The sequence below is a fragment of the Sapajus apella genome, unplaced genomic scaffold, assembly GCF_009761245.1.
Source record: "Sapajus apella isolate SASKATOON/1434 unplaced genomic scaffold, GSC_monkey_1.0 scaffold19, whole genome shotgun sequence".
Taxonomy (NCBI): domain Eukaryota; kingdom Metazoa; phylum Chordata; class Mammalia; order Primates; family Cebidae; genus Sapajus; species Sapajus apella.
This window is the reverse complement of record NW_022436959.1, coordinates 16,288,225-16,307,636: the sequence shown is the minus strand read 5'-3', so window position 1 is coordinate 16,307,636 and position 19,412 is coordinate 16,288,225.

Sequence of the window (19,412 nt, the reverse complement as noted above, 5' to 3'; positions counted from 1 at the left end):
AACAGTTGTGTTAAACATAAGATTAGACATTAGACACAGCAGAAGATAAAATTATTGAAATGAAATATCAATCTTAATAAATTACCAAGCATGATGGGCAAATGGAAGGTTAAGAGATATAGAGGAAAGAGTAGAAAGCTTAATATAGATCTAATCAGAGATCTATGAGAGAGGAGAGGAAAATGAGGAATAAACAATGTTCCAAGAGATAATGGCTATGGCAATAAGACATATAAATCTTTAAATTTAGGAAGCCCAAACATATCCCAGAAAGATACATAAAAAGAAATCTAACCCTATTTACTGTAAACTCTAATAAAAGACAAAGATTAATATATTAAAATATATAAAGAACACTGACAAATTGATCAGAAAAATACAAATTACTCAATAGAAAAGTGACAAAAGAAGTAAGTTTTTATGGAATATAAACAGGATTAGCTAATAAACATATAAAAATATACTTAACATCAGCAACCAGGAAAATACAAATAAAAGCAACAATGAGATCATTTAACACTCACAAGACTGGAAACATTCTGAACATTTTTTTTTTATTATTTCTTTGTTATGCTCTGTCACCCAGGGTGGAGTGCAGTGGAGTAATCTGGGCTTACTGTAGCCTCTGCCTCCCAGGTTCAAGTGATTCTCCTGCCTCAGCCTCCCAAGTAGCTGGGACTACAGGCACATAACAGCACACCTGGCTAATTTTTGTATTTTTTTTTTTAGTAGAGTCAGGGTTTCACCATGTTGGACAGGCTGGTCTTGAACTCCTGACCTCAAGTGATTTACCCGCCTTAGCCTCCCAAAGTGCTGGGATTACATGTGTGAGCCACTGGCTGGCTTTTTTTTTTTTTTTTTTTAAAGAGACAGGATCTCGCTCTGTCACCCAGGCTGAAGCACAGTGGCGTAATCATGCTCACTGCAGCCTCAGCTAATCATTTTTAATTTTTCATAGAAATAGGGTCTCTCAAAGTTGTCCAGGATGACCTCAAACTCCTGGGCTCAAGTGATTCTCCTGTCTTGGCCTCCCAAAGTGTTGAGATTACACACATGAGCCACTGTGTCTGCCTCCAGATTTTTTTTTTTTTTTTTTTTTTTTTTGAGATGGAGTCTACCTCTGTTGCCTAGGCTGAAGTGCAGTGGCGCAATCTTGGCTCACTGCAATATCTGCCTCCTGGTTTCAAGCAATTCTCCTGCCTCAGCCTTCTGAGTAGCTAGGACTACAGACATGCACCACCATGCCCGGCTAGTTTTTTGTATTTTTTAGTCGAGATGGCATTTCACCATGTTGGCCAAGATAATCTCCATCTCCTGACCTCATGATCCACCCGCCTTGGCCTCCTAAAGGGCTGTGATTACAGGCGTGAGCCACTGCGTCAGGCCCTAAATATTTTTTAATATCAAATGCTGGCAGATATGTATATGTCTTAGACTGCTTGGGTTGCCATAACAAAATATCTGTATAGCTGCTGCAAGGCTTAAACAGGAGAATTTTTTTTCTCACAAAAATCCAAGATCAAGGTGCCAGCACAGATGGGCCTCTATTCCTGGCTTGCAGACGGCCATCTTCTTGCTGTGTCCTCATATGGCTCTCTTCTCATAAGGGCACTAACTCCGCAATGAAGTCACCATCCTCATAAACTCATTTAAACCTAATTACCCCCAAAGGCTTCATCTCCAAATACCACTGCACTGGGGGCTAGGGCTTTAACGTTTGAATTTGGGGTGGAATGCACACAATTCAGTCCATAGCATTGTAGTAGTAGGAACTATCATGCAATGCTGATGGAAGTATAAATTAGTATAATCACTTTGGAAAGCAATTTGGCTCATGTGCTGGTTATTCTCTACTTACACCTAATCTCTATCTTTCAGATGTGCATTCTCTTCCTTGCTCTTTCCTGCTCTAGGCTCTGGGAGGCTGACACCGAGGACTGCATCACCTGGACTGCTTTGCTTCTGGTTGGCTGTGGCTGATGGAATGCAATGGCAGGGGACCAGAGGGCAGAATAGAGTTTGAAGTATGTTTTCCTTCATCTGACCATGTCTGTCCTTCTTCACCTACTTCTCTTGCTAGTGGCCCGTTTCTTCAAAGGTCCAGCTCTCACTGGGTTTCAGCAACAATCTTTCTTTTCTTTGGGATTACCGCCACTAGATCTGAATTACCACCTTCAGGCCTAGTGGTGATAATTCCTTCCCATATTTTCGCACTAGGTTTATCAACATCTCTTACAGTTCTTTAATACTGCCTATGCCTCTATTTCCTACCAAGAACCTGACTGATTGTCCCAGTAAAGGTGAGATATTATAACCCGGCAATTCTACTCCTAGGCATCTACCCTAGAGAAAGTCTTGCAAACGTGTTCAAGAGTCCTACAGAAATATGTCCACGGCAGCATGATCTATGATCACAAAAAAAGGGAACTACCCAAATGTGCATCCATAATAGGATGGAACAAGTCATTATCATAAAATAACACAATAGAACACTGGAAAGTGGTTAAAAAAAAATGGATGAGCCAGCAACAGCTACACAGAGTGACAAGGATATATTTCATAAAATGCCAAGTGAAAAAAAGTATAAGTGAAAGAAAATCATATATAGCATGATTCCAAAACTAAACATTTTACTGTTAAGGATTATACAAAAGGTAAGAAGCATGTAAAAAAGAGCAAAGGTAGGATCTAAGTTACTTCTGGTTTGAGAGGAAGAGGGTTGAGATCCAGGACATCACAGAGGTAACTTCAAGCATTCTGGTAATGCTCTATGTTTGGCTCATGGTAGGAACATGGCTGCTCCATTGTTCTTAACTGAAAAATATATAATGTATGCTCTCTTTTGGTGTGTGACTTCTTTTCTCAAAATGTAAATTACGCCAGGCACAGTGGCTCACGCCTGTAATCCCAGCACTTTTGGAGGCCAAGGCAGGCAGATCACAAGCTCAGGAGTTCAAGATGAGCCTGGCCAATACGGTGAAACTCTGTCTCAGTGAGCAGAGATCACGCCACTGCAGTACAGCCTGGAGGACAGAGTAAGACTCTATCTAAAAAAAAAAAAAAAAAAAAGTGTAAATTAAAATTTAGTAGCTGCAGAATACTCAAAAAGGGGTGGAATTTTAAGTAAAATGGTAATGTGGTAGGTTAATAATAACCCATCAAAGATATCCAGGCCCTAATTCTCCAAAACCTGTGACTGTGTTGCCTTACATGACAAAAGGGACTTGACTGATGATATGATTTGGCTGTGTCCCCACCCAAATCTCATTTTGAATTCCCATGTGTTGTGGGAGGGACCTGGTGGGAGGTAATTGAATCATGTGGGCAAGTTTTTCCCATGTTGTTCTCGTGATAGTAAGTCTCATGAGATCCAGTGGTATTCATGAGATCTCATGGTATTATAAGAGGGAGTTTCCCTGCACAAACTCACTTTTTGCCTGCTGCCATCCATGTAAGATGTGACTACTTGCCTTCCACCATGATCGTGAGGCCTCCCTAGCCATATGGAACTGTAAGCACATTAAACCTCTCCTTCTTCCTAGTTTAGGGTCTGTCTTTATCAGCAGCTTGAAAACAGATTAATACAGCTGATTTTATTAAGTTAAAGATCTTACAATGGGAAGATTATCCTGGATTATCTGGGTGGGTAATCAAGGGGTCTTTATAAATGGGAGGTGGGGGATTAAAGGCAGAAGTAGATGGGATGGTGGGTGCAGCGGCTGAAGTGCTAAGCGTTGAAGAAGGTAGAAGAGTCCATAAGCCAAGGAATGTAGGCAGCCTTTAGCTGGAAAAGCTAAGGAAACAAATTCTCTTCTGGAACCTCCAGAAAGAATGTAGCACTACTGATACTTTGTGTTTAGCCCTCATGGCAGGTTTCTGACTTCCAGAACTGTAAGATAATACATTTGTATTATTGAAACCACTAAGTGTTTGGAAATTTATTACAGCAGCAATAGAAAACTAAGACATGGTGGTTTGATGAATTGGTTTCAGGAAATTTTGTTTTTTAATGGAACTCAGGGAACAGTAAAAAAAAAAAAGATTGAAAGTGGAGATGTGTCACTAGTCGGAACCATCAGGAAACAGGGAAAGTAATGTGTACTTGGATTGAAAATTGAACTCTCTGTTTATAACGTTGCATTTAGAAAGTATAACTGATTCATCTAACTCATTTGCAGACTAAAATCTATCTTGTGCTATGTATTCAGAATACATAGCTTGAATTTTCAGACTATGCCAATGTGACATATGCATTTAGATTGACAATTCCAGAGTTAGAACCTAGAATTTACTGCCTAATGACAATGTGTGATTTTTTTTTCCTGAAAATCAAAATGTACTAAATTGTTGACCAGAACTTCAGACTTAGGTTCTTTGGTGCTTAAAAGAGCTGCCCAAAGTAATTGTAGCAAGGGCTAATTGGGGAAGCTAAGCTGACAATTATCGTTTTGCACCTGATTTTTAAAAGTACATGCCTATGAGACAGAATATGACAAAAATGCAAAAATGAGTAAAAGGAAAATAGTTGAAAATACAAGGGCTCACAGTTCAGTCTCTGACCCAGGATACTGTCATCCAATATTTTTAGTAAGTGTCCCCTTATTTAACCCCTTATGGGTCTTATGTCTTTTCCGTAAAATATAAGATGATGACACCTGTCTGGAAAATTCTATACATTGATGCAGAAATATATTTCACACCGTTTTTACCAGCTGCTGCTCAGGAGGAAATCACAATATGTGAGGCTGACTGCTGGCTTCACACATCCTCAACTGAGATTCTCAATGGTGAAGATTGGTGAGTAAAAAGAAACATCTTTCCCAATAAATGTAATTCCATAATTTGATTTTGTGAAAAAAATACCATGGAGCCAGATTTGCTCACAGTATTTTCTAAACATTTATTATTTGTGTAGGTTTTGAAGTGGGAATACTTTATATGAAAATCTGAGTGTTGAGAGAATTGAAGTTATCTCAAGATACAAATAATTTGTACTCTCAAATGTAGGTTATGATAAACATGAAAAATCTGGTTGAAAATAAAAGGTTAATTTTGCTTTTTATTTTCTTCTAGAGAGGGGGTCTTGCTCTGCTGCCCAGGTTGGAGGGCAGTAGCACAATCCTGGCTCACTGCAGCCTCATGTTCCCGGGCTCAAGTGATTCTCCTGCCTCATCCTCCAGAGTAGCTGAGTCTACAGGTGGGCACAACTTGGCCCAGCTAATTTTTTTAATTAAAAAAACGTTTTCATGTTGTCTCACTGTGCTGCCCTGGCTAGTCTCAAACTACTGGGGTCAAGTAATCCTCCTAACTCAGTCTTCCAAAGTGCTGGGATGACAAGTAGAAGCTACCACATCTGGTTTAAATGCTAATTCTGAAAATCAGTATTTCAAATACCAGAGTTCAGATTGCTCAGGTAGAATCTGTTTCTGATTCATTTTTGCATCTTCACAGGGTGTCAAATATACTGTCTGAACCACTATAAGCATTCAGTACTTGCCGGGTACATGTAGTCACTATGCTCACAGTTACTTGTTTTAATTCTGAGTTCTCTTTAATGCTCAGCAGCAGCTGGCTTATGGGAGTTGCCAGGAAAATAAGAACAGAAATATAAATGGGAGAAGAGCAGGATATTTCTTATTGCTCTACTTCTTCACATGCAACTGTTCTATATCAAGCAACGGATAGGTTAGAAAAGGACTGTTACTTAGACCATCGAATGAGTATGTGAGATTACTGCAAGAACAGACCTTATGTGCCAAAATATCAGGTATGTGCTGACATATTAATGCAGCTTAAATTTGAGCTAATTTCTAGCTCATTTTATCTAAGACTAGGCACAATTCTCAAATACCAAAGAACTTGTAATGTGAAGTAGTATATTTTAGTTAAAACCCATTACAATTTTAGTAAGCAGTGATATGCACAATCATTGGTACAATCCTCCATACCGAAGTAACATTCCCTATCACCTTAAAAGTATGATCCAGGCCATTCCTTGTATTAATATCTTAATATTCACATGAACATAATATTCATGTGTAAAAGTAATGCAATTTCAAGAAAGAGAGAAAAATAAAATGGAAGATGAAGGTACTATTATTTTCTTTTTGATATTTAAAAATGTTCTTAAGATGAGAACACGTGGACACATGGGGGAAACAACACACACTGGGGCCTGTCAGACGGTAGAGAAAGAGGAGGGAGAGCATCAGGAAGAACAGCTAATGGATGCTGGGCTTATTATCTAGATGCTGAGTTGATCTGTGCCGCCAACCACCATGGCACACATTTATTTACCTATGTAACAAACCTGCACAACCTGCATGTGTACTCCTGAACTTAAAATAAAAGTTGAAGAAAAGAAAAACATAGTGAGAGACCACTACACACCTACCAGATTGTCTAAAATAAAGAGTACAATGACAAATGCTAAAATAAATAAATAAATAAGTGATCTTATGAGGGATTCCTGAAGAGAAAAGCGGTGGCCACATCATAACAGACCACCTTCTTGCTGCCCTATTTAATGTGGTCTTAACATCTATGAAATTACAAAATTGAACCATAAAAAAAGTAATTTTCCAGAAAGTTAGTCAATTTATGAGCATGATTTTCTATTATGCATGAACAAAAATGTGGATGCCACATATTAACATTGATCACACATAATTCCCTTGACCAATGGCAAATTTGCCAGAGGACTTAGAACATAGTTAGATCTTATGCAATTATTGTATGGCTGTGTGCCTGGGTCAGGAACAGAACTGCGGAACTTGGGAATATGTAGGTGTCCATGGAGAGGGGCACAGCCTGCTTTTATATTAGTGATGTGTGTTTGTTGAGAAATAGCTGTAGAGTATATCCCAACTCTTCCCAGCTTGCCCTGTTCTACTGGACTCCAGCCACTTCATAGTAAAGTTTCATTTAACATGCAGATGTGTGAGTCTTGTAGTCTGTGAACAGTTATAATATGGCTGAACAAGACTATAAGGGATCACCTAACCTTAATGTGAATATATTAACTCATAAATATTAGCATTAAAACATCTCAAATTCTAAAAATTAAGAGACCGTCCAGTAATCTTTTTCTTGGGGCAATACCTACTTAACTTGTTCATTGTCCTGTTGTCCAGGTAAGAGTTTCTTTGTGTCTAGCAGCAATTTCTCTATGGTTCATTTTAGAATAATAATTTATTTCCTTATTTGAATGACTATTATCAGGATCCCTGGCCAGAATGATCCTCAAAAACTCCAGACACCTAAAAACAGCCTTTGAGTCCCCCTGGAACCGTGTCTTAAAAGTGCTTGACCCCACCTTGCCCGGCCCTTTTTTCATCTCTTTAGCTAGCCTGCTGTCTCTTCTTTGAATGCAGTTTGATTCTGCAGTTTTTTTAGTGTGCTGTCCAAAACAGGATACTTTCTTCCTTTTGACTAATGGTGAGGAGAGAAGAATTATGTTTCAGCCTTGCCTACTTTACTCCTATTGATTTGTGCTGGTATCATATTGACTTTTATCACAATAGCACTGAATTGCTGATTCATATTTTGCTGTGGCCAACCACTAGTTCTCTTTCTATTTTATTTGTTCATACTGTTCCCCATCATGTATTTGTGATGCCTGATAATTTTTTTCAGAGTATATTGCTCTGTACGTACCTTATTAAATATGTTTTAGCTCTTCCTAATAATCAAGTGTTAATGTCTTCTCACAGCAAAATATGGCCATGTTTTATAAAGCACTATTATCTCCTTGAGTCTTTAGCATACTGATTTGAACACATAGCTGATTTTGCACAGCTTTTCTCCAAAGCCACATATTATCTGATTATATGTATAAGTAAACTATCACTATTAATTTCATAGCATGTTATGTACATGTAGAGATTGCATAGTAGATGCTGAATAAATATTTATTGATAGTTAATGACCACAGGCTGTTGTACATAGAAACCATTCCAAGTTCTTGCAGGAAACACTGATTTTTTTAAAAAGCATGCTTTGGCCTGTCTTTCCTGTTTACATTTAAACAATAAGGATGAAAAACTACAAGCCAGAGGGCTTCTGTTGTTCTCAATGAATAACCAAGATGGTGTTTTCGTGGCATGCTCACAAAGTTTGGGGAAATTAACTTCACATCAGGAACTCTGCATTGAAATAAGATTAAGAATAATTCTTCTCTTTGAGAAGGGTGAGGGATTAATCTGCAGAAATGTTCATGCTAGAGCTGTGTATGTGTTGAAATTTGTCAGGGAGAAGATAAATGGGCCCTCCTTGAAAAGTAAATCACACCATGGCTAATCCCTTGGGAAAGCTGGAGAATTGTTATGGTAGCAAAATCAACCTCAAAAAAGGAGGCATCATCACTGTTTACTTAGAAATGAGAACGATGGAGGGAAAATATGATGGTAAAAGGAAATGAAGGTGTGTATAACTTTGAAAATACGTTAATTCAAATATATACCCAGGATGTAATTATGACTGCACTGGGATTTTTATTTTGGGGAAATCATTTATGCGCTTTGAAATAAGAGTTCCACTTAGTACTGATAGGAAAAATGTTTAACCATAGTGTGTCTGGGCACTGACCAATCACAAGACACATCAGGAGAGGTGGCTGAAGATGCCCCGCTTAGTGCCAGGTGTTAACCCTTTAGTGCTGGCACAAAAGAAGCAGTTGAAAGGCGGCTTAAGAAAGTCAGAGCAGTGTCTATTCCTAACATGTATGGGACATATTAATATTTTAACAAATAGTATGACTGCTGTAGAATGTACCATCTAAATATCAGCTCTCATCTTAATATAAAATTATCTAGTAATTTTACTGAAAAAATAATGTAAGTTTATTCAGAGATGATATATACTAAAGGAAAGGTCATAAAATGCCCATGAAATTTTGAATATCTTGAGTGTTGCCAGATTTATCAAAACAAAACAAATAAAACAAAAAAAGCTAAAAAGGCTGACAAAGAAAAATGCCCAGTTAAATTTGGATATCAGATAAACAATGAATAGCTGTGATTTTTTTTAAAGTATAAATATGTCCCAATAAATATTTGAATAATATAAACAGTGAATAATATTTTAGTATAAATATGTCCCTATAAATATTTGGGACATATTTATACTAAAATATTATTCATTTTTTATATGATATTCAGATTTAATTGGGAGTTTTGTATTTTATCTGGCAATCCTAAATAGAATACATTTAGCAGGAAATTTACCAATATTTTCCTGAAAGTGTTATATGAAAGAGAAGAGAAAGAGATGTTCAGGGGGCTGCGCACATTGAGATCACCTGAGCACACTTGACAGGAAGCCGCTCTGGAATTCCAATGTTATGGCAAGAAATGTTAACTGCAGAATTATAGAACTCTGGCATAGAAAGGTTGCATATAATGAGATGTTTTTGAAATTATACTAAGAGGATATAAGGTGCCACTGGCATTTAAAAGAGTTGCATTTTCCAACTAGGAAATGCCAATCCAGTGACTATCAAATAGCATCCATCAAGTGCCTGTCTACATGGGCCACTGTGTAAGGTGTTTTACAAAGTGAGAAAACAGACATGGCAGATAGCCCTTGTCAGCCTGTAGTCTAGTCATCTGCACTGAAATGGAATCATGAAGGAGATAATAGAAAAAAAAAAGGTTTACCATAACCTCTTTCATGTAGCCTAAATAGAGAAAACTTAGTTTGATTTATAGGATAGGGTTTTGTAAATCATTTTAACATGCAGTTTTATTATATCCAAATGTTGATATGTAAAATTATTTAGTAGGCTCAGAAATATACGCCATAGAACAGAATTTCTCAACCCAAGCACTATTGACATGCCTCCCAGGTTAACTCTCCCTTGTGCAGAAGGCTATCCTGTGTATTGCAGTATCGCAGCAGCATTCCTAGTGTCTTCCTACTGCGTGCCAGTAGCACGCTCTCTGCCAGTCAAGCTAATCAAAACTGCCTTTGGACATTGCCAAATGTACCCTGGGGGCGGAGACAAAATTGCCCGGGGTTGAGAAGTACTTATTTAAGCAACTGCTGGAGAGAGATTCCTGGCAATGTAGGTGTGGGAAAGGTTTCTTTCAGACTCACAAATGTGCCCATGATTCAGCTAGTTTCAAATATCTGCTATGTCCAGAAAGCCTTTAATCACCACCTGGTCCCATCCCAGAGATTCTGATTTAATTCATCTGAAATAGGGCATGGGCAACTGGACATTTTAAAAGGGTCCAAATAATTTACTCTATAGAATGGTGGTTCTCAAACCTTAGGAAGAATCAGAATCACCTGGATGACTTGTAAACACAGACCTCAGGTTCTTAATTCCTGGAGGGGGGCCTGAGAATTTGCACTTCTCGTAAGTGCCCAGCTGCTGCCAATGTTGCTGGTCCTTGGACTACATTTTGAGAACCACTGGTTTAGAGACACATTCCTGACCATTCTCTGCCCCTTCATTTCCATTTTTCCAAGGAAGGGACACATGGAATTGGTGAGCTATAGATGCATGCCTATATGGTTTCACCCCTGCCAAGCACCCAGTTTTGAATTTTCCCTTCTACTGGCTGAGCACATTCAGCTGTTGTCTGCCATACAGTAAAGCTGTCTGCCCCTGTGCTGGTACCTGGTAACTGGCCTGGCCAAAATCTAGACTGCAATATAGGAAACTAGTTGTGCTCACACATCTAAACACTGTTCCTCAGAGATGGATCAGTAATGAAGCTGACAGTTCAATAAGGGACTCTCCATCTGCCAGTCTCCTTTTCTGTCTCTTAATTTGTTCTGACCTTGGATGGGAAATGGTAATAACTGATTGGAGCCCTCTCCCTGCCAATCATATTTTAGTTCAGTGACTTGGGCTCCTGTTTTCTCCAGCATTGGAGGGAAAAGGCAAGGCCCAGAGGGCACACATATAACCCTTTCTCTGATGTCTACACATAACTCTTGATAAAACATATAATTGTTGGAAACAAAAGTGCATAAAATGTGGGGAAGCAAAAATCTTGGGCTTTCATCCTGTGGCACTATAAAGTTTTTAAATGTTTATTAAGATAGAAAATAAAAACAAAGAAGACCTTTAAGAATTTCCTGGAATAATCCACTAGTATTAAGGTTAACTTTTCTTTATCTTACCTGCCGCTGAACCACGTCTGTGAAAGTCACTTTCTTAGTTAAGGCAGCTGGAATTCTGGCTCACACTTGTGTCCATAACTCATTCTTTTTGTATCGTGACTCATATTTTTGTTTCTCGTCTATACTTTGCCTTGTGATACTATAATTCCAATTAATCAGGTTAAAAGTTGGCCTAAAAGAGGGTCATGGGAGCTCACTGATATTTGTTCATAGAACATTGCAGCAGTCTTTAAGGGAATTGCCTGCTAAAGTGCTGTAGATATTAGAACGACACATAAATATTCATATATTCATTGATGATGGATTGCATGAATAGAATAATGGACAAAGGTGGTTAGGAGAGCTAGTCTATTAGAAAAATTTAAAATACAACCCTTCTGTCCTACAAGTAGAATGTGAAAATTGCTGTGCTAAGGGTATTTCTCATTCTCTACCTTGTCATTCTATGCAAATTCTAGAAGGCCCAAGGGGATATCAACTCTTCCTCTCCACAAGGGACACTAATTCAGTTTAAATTCTTTTCCTCCATGAAAGATCCCTTGCCGTGAATCCCAAGGTAGAAATAGCAGAGTTTGAAAAATGATAGAGTATATGCAAAGCTTTCTGTGATTGAATCGTAGCTTCCAGAAAATGAACTTTCTGAGTTGTGCTTTCCTGTAGTCTGAGTGATGTATACACTTATTTATAAATACAGAATAATCATGGCCAGTGATAGCAAATTGTCTACTCCTGGATTTTTATTTATATCGGTATTTCCTTCTTTTGCTTGTATTTAATCATTCCACTTAAGTCTTTCTAGAAGTTTCCCTAGACTTCCAAATGACTAAATAAACCTATCTTGACATCAGAGGGAAACTCAAGGAGTGATTCAGCTCAAATTCTACTTCTAGGCAAGATCCCTCGCTTCAATTTTCAACAAGAAATGGTCTGTTCTCCAAGTTCTGCTGGATCCTGTATCCCCTAACAAGCTAACTCTTGTTAGCTGGATGCAGCACTGAATCACCCTTGCTGTCAGGTCTTTCTTCTGGCTAATTTGTGGTGTTTCAACTTTTTCCTCTGCCTCATGGCGCTCAACTGCTTGGCTGCTCACTATACAGATACCTTCTGCATTTTGTGCCGCACTGGTGAAGCCACCTGTTGTTTATTTCCTGGAATATGTAATCTACCATATTTCACATTTGATTGTGTTAGTCTGGGTTCTCTAGAGAAACAGAACCAATAGGACACACACACACACACACACACACACACACACACACACACACAGAGTTAGAGAGACAGAGAGATTGATTTACTGAAAAGAACTGGCTTGGCAGGGCACAGTGACTCAGCACCTTGGGAAGCTGAGCCGGGCAGATCGCTTGAGCTCAGGTGTTTGAGACCAGGCTGGGCAACATGGCAAAACCCCATCTCTACAAAAAATACGAAAATCAGCAGGGCATGATGGAGTGCACCTGTAGTCTTAACCACTTAAGACTACTTAGTCTTAGCCACTTAGACTACTTATTCCTCCCATGGGGGGATCACTTAAGCCTGGGAGTTTGAAACCCCACTCAGCCATGATTACGCCACTGCACTGCAGCCTGGGCAGCCGAGTGAGACCCTGTTTCCAAGACAAAACAAACAAAAAACAACTGGTTTGCATGAGGAGGCTGAGAAGTCCCAAGATTTGCAGTCAACAAGCTGGAGGCCCAGGAGAGCCCATAGTATAATTCCAGTCCAAGACCAAAGGCCTGAGAAGCAGGAGAGACAATGATATAAGTTTCAGTCAAGTCTGAGTCTGAAGGCAGAAGATCAGTGTCCCAGCTGGATGACAGGCAGAGAGAAATAATTCTTTCATACTCAGGCTCTTATTCTATTCAGGTCTCTAATGACTGAATGAGGCCCACTCACATTGGGGAAGGCAATTGGCTTTACTTAGTCTACCAATTCACATGTTAATCGCATCCCAAAACACCTTCACAGACTCACCTAGAAATGTTTCACCAAATATCTGGGCATCCCATAGTCTAGTCAAGTTGACACATTACAATTAACCATCACTATGACACATTTTAATCCTTAAATCAGCATGCTCTTCTCTAAACCTTTTTAATATCTTCATGATCCTTGTAAGATGTTGAGACTAACATTGGCCACAGCATGTAAGACAGCTGGGCCTGGCTCAGGAGCAGGAAGGATTGCTTCCCAGCCTTGAAAAGGCAGCGAGATCCCTGTTAACACAACTTGTCAGCAGAGTGTGATAAAGTTGTGAACATGGAGAGAAAAGCAGTCCTTGCTCCTTGTCCCAGCCTACTATAGAAATTGTCCATTAGTCTTCTTTCAAATCCCTGCAAAACCTGAGTGTTTCCCTTTAAATCTAGAAGGCCCCAAGAGACCTGTATGTTTCAGAACTGGACCTAGGATTTGATTTGGGTGCTTTTGATGATAACAGCAATGATACCAAAGCTACTCTTTATTAAGTGCCCACTTAATGCTAGGCATTTTAAGGAACTATCTCAGGGCCTCTGTCATCCTGCATAGTTGATATTTAGTACGCCACTCTCATAGATGAGAAAAGGGACAAAGACAGGTAAGTAACTTCCCTTGGGCAAGTGATGGTTATGGAATTCACACCCAGTTCACCTTCAGAGTCTGTTCTATTGGCCAAGTAGGGGCAAATTCATTAAGTGGTCTAGCCTTAGCTGGTTCTGTCAAAAGACTCTGGACGACAGGTCATATCAGACTTTGGGGAGCTGCTCCAAACTCCAGTCTAGGATCCTAACTGAAGGTTTGATTTCCAGGGCTAAGAATGTCAAATTGATCTTGGCATCATCTACACCATCTGACAAAGTGTCTTACACGTAATAGGCAATCAAAATATTCTACTCGATTGGTGGATTGGTTCATTGAGAGGCTGGTACAGGCCTGATATAATGATACTAACTCCTCTGATTCTAAGAATCAGAAACATCTCCTGATGTTTCATCATCTCTGGGAAATTGCATGATATTGGGTATACTTAGATTTTAGTCCTGATACTGCTAACCTTGGGCTAGTTATTTAACTCTCTAAGCCTTGATTGCCTCCACTTTAAAGAAAAGGCTGGAACTGGATGTGTCTCTTTCACCATGAAAATTCTTTTGTTAGATGGCATAGTGCGGCTCTAACAATTGATTTAGAGTTTGTAAGTTGTGACCATGATGAAGACAGAGCCAGCATCTCCAGCCACCCACTCCTGGCAGGAAATTATGTAATTTTAAAATTGGCTTAAGACAGGCTGGGCATGGTGGCTCACACCTGTAATCCCAGCACTTTGGGAGGCCAAGGCAGGAGGATCACTTGAGTTCAGGAGTTTGAGACCAGCATGGCCAACATGAGCCCCAAAAATAAAATTAAAAAATTAACCAGGCATTGTGGTACATGCTTGCGCTCCCAGCTACTCAGGAGGCTAAGGTGGGAGGATCACTTGGGCTTGGGAGGTTTCAGGTTGCAGTAAGCAAAGATTGAGCCACTGCACTCCAGCCTTGGTGACAGAGCCAGACCTGGTCTCAAAAACTAAAATAAAGTAAAATAAATAAAATTGAGTTAAGACTGGTCTGGCAGCTGAGGATTTAAAGAGAAAGTCGTTAGGCCTCAGCTGGAGGTAAAGGTGACAGCAGATCAATTTAGGTCTGTGCTCCATTGGGCAAATGAGAAGAACATTATTTCTGCTTTAAATAATCCAGTTGCTGTCACCATAGATTCCTGCCTTGGGGATTCCATGAGGCCTCTGTTACCTGCTATGGCAGCTTCTTGAAGGGTCGTGACACAGCTCTGCAAGTCTTATCTGGGTCTGTTTTCATGCAGTAGGCAGCATGTCCACTGGGCGGGAGCACAGGCAAACAGACCTGTGTTTGCCCTCTGCCTCCACTGCTCTCTAGCACTGAGATCCAGTTCTTTATCGGAAGAATGAGTACAATAATAATAATAGTTTCTTCCACCTAGAGTTATTTTGAGGATAAAATGAGATGATAAATTGTATGTAGATGATAAATTATCTGCTTGGCTTAACAGCAAGCCTATAATAACGGGTGGCTATTATTATTCAGTGCTGTGAGATATTCACGACTGGTGCCTCTACCAGAAACAGAGGTTGCACTGAGGACTCATGACATGGATTCTTCCTTGTCCCTCCAGCCCTTAGCTCATTGACCTGTTTGAAAACTGTTGGTGAATTCATGAAGTGAGAGGCATCCTGTGAGATTAGAGTTTAGGATCTTAACATTAGAATTATTTTTTTTCCCATTCTCAATGCAGTCAGTAAAGTTTTATAACATACTAGCTTACTAGTATGTTATAACTAGTACTACATGCAAACTACTATACTGGTCATGGAGAATCAAAGAGGAAGATACAGACTGCACTATTAAAGAGTTTATGGATTATTTGGTGAGTTAATTATTATTATTATTTTCTGTAATGGAATCTCTGGAGTGCAGTCGTGCAGTCTTGGCTCACTGCAACCTCGGCCTTCTGGGTTCAAGCAATTCTCCTTCCTCAGCCTCCTGAGTAGCTAGGATTACAGGTACACATCACCACATCTGGCTAATTTTTGTATTTTTAGTAGAGACGAGGTTTCACCATGTTAGTCAGGCTGGTCTCGAACTCCTGACCTCGCGATCTGCCCGGCTCAGCCTCCCAAAGTGCTGGGATTACAGGTGTGAGCCACTATGCCTGGCTGTGAGTTACTTCTCAAATTAGCACTTGATTCCAGATGTGGTGGGTTAAATTGTGTCCCTCCCTAAAGAAACGCATTGAGGTCCTAGCCTCAGAATGTGACTTTATTTGGAAATAGAATCTTTCCAAATTTAACCATGTTATGATAAAGTTATTAGGCTGGGACCTAATCCAACATGAATGGTGTCCTGATTAAAGGGGGGAAGATTTGAACATACACTTACACAGGAAAAAGACCATGTAAAGATGAAGGACTGGAGTGATGCATCTAACAAGCCACAGAAAACCAAAGATTTCTAGCCAACCACCACGAACCAGGAAGAGGCAAGAAGCAGGGTTCAAATGGAGAATGGCTGCCAACACCTTGATTTCAGACTTCCAGTCTCTACAACTGGGAGGCAATAACCTTCTGTTTTTTAGGCCACCCAGTGTGTGGTACTTTGTTATGGCAGTCCTAGGAATTTAATACACTAAGCTGAGGGATAGATATGACTAGCGAAAGTCCGGGCACGGTAGCTCACGCCTGTAATGCCAGCACTTTGGAAGGCCCAGGGGGTGGATCACGAGTTCAGGAGTTCAAGACCAGCTTGGCCAAGATGGTGAAACCCAGTCTCTAGTAAAAATTACAAAAAAATTTGCCAGGCGCATTGACAGATGCCTGTAATCCCAGCTACTAGGGAGGCTGAGGCAGGAGAATCACTCGAACCCAGGAGCTGGAGGTTGCAGTCAGCCAAGATCGCACCACTGCACTCCAGCCTGGGTGACAGAGAAAGACACTGTCTCAAATATATATATATATGACTAGCAAAAATAAAATTGTATGTGTACATTTATTATGATATACACAAAGGGAGAGAGAGAGACACCCATAGTGGGACATTGCTGAGATCTGGCAAATGAGGAGAGAAAGTAACTTATAAGCGATGTGACATATAAGCTTGTTCTTCTAGTGGCCTTTGCATTAAACCTAGGATAAATGTTGATTTATTATTTCCACCTCTGTTTTAGGGTCCCCAAAATGCTCTGGCCAAGAAGAGTGTGGTAACGTGTACAATGAAAACCAGAAGTGACACTTGAGCCACTTAAAAACAATTAAAGCATAAATACATTTTCTATTGTTTTACATGCATTTGATATTTTCAAGTTATCTGATATTTCCCATTTAGTAAGCTCTGAAATTGGTCTAAGTTTGGTTGGGATACTTGCATATTTATATTTTCTGGATTTATGTATTAAGTACAAAAGGAGACCCACACGAAATCCCTGGACTCCTGTGCCCACCCAGAGATTAACCTGGAGAGGTCGGGAGCTATTTTCTCTCCATAGGCTTCAAGGGCCTAATGTCTGAGTTTTTAGAGACAGGATAAGTCCACATAATTATTTTTAAACAAATTTCTTACAACTCAGAAGCTTTCACATCTTACTTTCTTGGTAAGGGTCAAGTTCATTATCCACATCCATACAAACACAGCTGGCTACACAAACTGATCTAGGACAAAAAGTCAGAAACATGGGGCCACAGGAGTCTGGGCAAATGTGCTTTCTAACAAAAACTATCCTATTTACAGAAAATTATACAACATGATAAGAGTCTTCTGCCTTTAGAATTAGCTGAGTTTAAAAATTAATTTAACTATAACATGTGACAAGAATTTTATACATCATTGCAAAATTAAAAAGGCACTTTAAAGTGGAAATATTGATTACAGCATCTTTTTGATAATGGACTTTATTTAAAACACAGTCTACCATTTTGTCCTGTGTTTTTCTCTGAGTCCACAGAGGAAAGTTACTACACAAATTCAAGTAATTTTTATTGACGCTTATGTTATGGTGAAGCTAGATGAATAGAGTTTAAAGTTAAGTATTGCTGGGTATTTCCAGACCACTTGGCACCTCAAACAGGTAAGCACTTTTTCTCAAAGAGAAGTATGTTGTATTGATCTTGCTTTGCTCCAGCATTTGACAATTATATGGATTTTAAACATCTCTTTAGAATTCCCAGCTTTTTGAAGGGCCAATCTCTATTCAGGTTTTTAGGACTAATCTCTTATGACATCTGTCATTCCAAGTACTTCAGCATCCACATTAATACTCACATGTTTCTTTGGTGTGCATTTTTTCATTTGTTTGCTTAAGTTCATTTCTTAGGTCAGTGAGGGTGTGTGTTGTTTCTTTTATATCACAGGGCTTTGTCCACAAGGTAGAGTCAACTCATGTTACTATGGTGGAAATAAAACCTGGAAACTTCATACTGTGGCTCTCTCTACCAAGGGGGAAGGGTCTTTCCTTTCTTTCTTTGTCTGATACTAATACAAAAATCCTTGATCTTCATCTCATAAATCTATAAAAGGCTTAGTTTCTATTTTACCCTCTCTTCTCTCCTACGAAATATATGTTTTTCACCATTTTTATTTCTTGCCTTATCATACAAGTAGAGAAGTGCTTGACTCTTTCTGGAATCCCATCCAGCCTGGCATGCTAATAAGATCATTTTACCTTATTAGCAGGTGGGCAAGGAACTAAGGAGGGGAGGCTAGAAAGGGGAACTAGAAAGAGAAGTTGGATGTGTATTCTGCTCAGTGTTTTGAATGTCCAAATAGTATTTTCAAAGGAAATAGACTATGAGACAGACAGAATGGGATCCTGGTCTTGGCTATGCCATTCCTCACTGGTAACCCTGAGTTAGTTGCTTAATATTTTGGAGCTGTAGCATCCTAATGTGTAAAATGGGAATAATAGAACACGTTGCTTACCTTGTTGGGTGTGATAATACAAATGCAAGGTAGAATTAATTTTAGGCCAGTAAAGCTATGACTAACCAGGCTTCAAGAAGGTCAGCATATTTTTTTTTTTATAAGTTCATTTCATTCTGCTTTGTTTACTCCTTCAAACTTCTGCCTGAGGTGGGCATCACTCACCCTTCATTGAGGCTTCCTGAACTATGGAAGGGTCTGTTCCTCCCAGGAGAAGAAAGACAGTGCAGAATTAAACAGATACCTGCTCTAACAGCAGGACATGCTCACCAAGTCTGTACTCATGAAAGGATTTGGTAGAATATACTGAAACTATTTAAATTAATTGTATTATGAAGTTTTACCAAATTTAGAAAATATTTCCTGGCTGGGAGGGGTGTACCTCTGTAGTCTCCTGAGGAAGTCTATGCTGTGGAGTGTCCTTTGAGGAAAGGGCACATATGCAACAGCTATTAGATTGAGCCATATGAAATCATACTGTTTGCCACTTTCGATTCCCGAAATGACAGTTTTGCATGGCTCACTCTCATACATCTTCTAATGCTAACACAGTCTTCTGTGGGTTACAAAGTCATAGCATGGCCCTGGAGCTCTGCAGTCAAAATGAGAATAAAATCCTGTTGAAAGCTTTAGCTGTTACCAAATTTTTTTTCTCTCTCTCATTTTGCAAATCAGCCATATGTCTTTCTTTAATTTAAAAACAAAGAACATGAAGTGTAGCTGCCACATGTCTGGCAGAAGTCTGTTTATGCCTGGAATCAGTAAATATCAAGATGCCTCTTTACACTGACTGGCAAAAGCTGCAAAAGTAAAATATGTAAACAA